General features: G+C 38.8%; 1 protein-coding gene across 1 annotated transcript in view; it reads left to right on the top strand.

Annotated features, from left to right (window-relative positions):
* Window positions 1-243: 243 nt before the first annotated feature.
* Window positions 244-2,224, top strand: part of LOC101861818 (probable serine/threonine-protein kinase irlF) — a gene marked incomplete in the record, with an annotated part of 62,133 nt that continues 60,152 nt past the window's right edge. Inside the window, 1 exon segment of the mRNA XM_005100147.3 lies at window positions 244-425.

The following is a 2,224-nucleotide window of genomic DNA, read 5'->3' as shown; positions in this document are numbered from 1 at the left end:
AGATAGATAGATAGATAGATAGATAGATAGATAGATAGATAGATAGATAGATAGAGAGATAGAGAGATAGAGAGATAGAGAGAGAGAAGAGACACAAAGAGAGACAGAGAGAGAGAGAGGTGGGGATAGAGAGAGAGAGAACGCTAGAACCAGAGCCAGTGAGAGACAACCAGAGAGAGAGATTCCTGGAGACCAGTGAGACGAGACTCGCTGAAAGCAAAAGCGCGGGGCGGACGACCGTAGAGGCGCGAGAAGCGTGCTGGCACTGCGGTCTGGACCTGGTGGTGAGATCGGCGATATAGGGCAGGCCAGGGCGTCAGAATATACCCGACACTACCCTACTGGGCTTGAATACCATAGTCACCATTCGGACTCTCTGACGTGACGGGATTTTTCATTTGCTCGTTCCGCCTGCCTTGACAGTGGTGAGTGGAATCTGAGAATGTCTGACTTTGTTAATTTGATTTTTGATTTTGATTTTAATTCTTTAAGCACTTGTTACATTTATTCATTCATTCGTTCATCTGTCTATTTATTTATTTATTTATTTGTTTATTTGTTAGTTTATTTACTTTTCTTTAGTTTTTAAAATTTCGTGTCTAAATCTAAGAACTATTCGTACCTGTAAGGAACTTATTGATATTTCTGGTGTCTGGTGAACTACTTGGCAACCTTACAGGATCAGTGCTCCCCCCCCCCCCCTTTCCTTTCGGCCCATACAAAGAACAAACAGTAACTATCCCATCTATTTTTTCGACAAAATAGACTTAATAAAATCAGACAAAACTCGATATTTTATGTGTTTAATTTTCCCAAATTAACACCAGAAAGATGGGGTAGTCATCGATTACTTTACTCCGGCAACAGAAGAGGAAAACAAACAGATTGCATTAGAATTCATCAAAATCGTGCGATTTAGACCCTATACACTCGCATCTATGGTGTAGCTGTGAGTCGCTTCGTCAACACACGAAGGAGATCCGAGTTCGAATACCCCAGTGAAAAGATTATCTTGGTCTTTTTTCTGGGATATTTCATCCCTTACTTTAGGCCCAGATTGGCCGTGACGTCAGGGCTGGAAGCCTGTCTTAGGTCTATCTAAGTTTTGCATTTTGGGGGCGTAAGTATACCTACAATCTAAAAAAAAAAGACTCTATTACCCACCTGCCTTTTAATGAATTGTTGAAAAGAACTTCTTCTACACTTTACCTGAATTGCAAATGACTCTCTCTTGTGGGGCACACTTTTTTTTAACAGCTCACGTGAGACCCTTTTTGAAAAGAACCTGAACTTGATGAAAAGGGCTTTAACAATTTTGTAGGCTGATTTCAAATCTTACACTTTTCAGCCAAAATTCTGAAAATGGTTTTTTCTAATAAAGTCTAGCGTCATATCAAGACAAATAATATTATGGAATTTATCACTGGGCACGCAAGGCACACCGAGACATTTGGACCTTGCACTGGTATCTTAAATGGAACTGATGAATGATGTGCCAGGATCCGGACAATAAAGATATATTTTATCTTATCTTATCTTATCTCTGAAAGAAAGGTGTGTTTTCTTGCTCTTTGGGGCCTCTTGGCAGCATTAATTGGCAATAATAATTAACATCTTACTCGAGAGGCTAAATGCCACTTTTAGGGTTAAGGGTACTGTCTTGCATTGTTCATGTCATATCACAAAGACCGAACTGTTGTGGAAGGAAGAATGTGATCAGATAATGTAATGCTCAGATTTTGTTACTCCTCAGGGGTCCGGTTTTGGACTTATTCTGTTTACAGTGTATACCCAGCGTATTGCTGTTATTTTAAGACAGCATGGCATGAATTACCATCTTTATGCTGATGACACTTAAGATTAATAAATCTGTTGATTTTGAACGAATACCATTTTTGTCGACTCTACTAATGTATCTAAAACTGACTGAACGTCCAGTAATACACTGAAGTTGAATAATGACAAGACAGAAATAATGAAGAGAGAATAATCAATTAATACGCGATCAACCAGAACTTAAAAATTGCCCTCAATAATCATAGCATTTTTGTACCTTTATCTACTGGCAGGGGAGGGGGATGGGTTATTTCAATTTGCTCTTTAAAATGTTCTCCTGATTGGATGAATCGGACCAACTATATGTGAAGGGATTTTCTCGCCGCTTTATTGGACTCCTTTACATTCTGGACATTTTACTATAACAGACACTATAATAATAATAATA

The sequence above is a fragment of the Aplysia californica genome, unplaced genomic scaffold (genome assembly GCF_000002075.1).
Source record: "Aplysia californica isolate F4 #8 unplaced genomic scaffold, AplCal3.0 scaffold00237, whole genome shotgun sequence".
Lineage (NCBI taxonomy): Eukaryota > Metazoa > Mollusca > Gastropoda > Aplysiida > Aplysiidae > Aplysia > Aplysia californica.
Note: the sequence above shows the minus strand (reverse complement) of the source record. Positions and strands in the feature narration are given on the sequence as shown.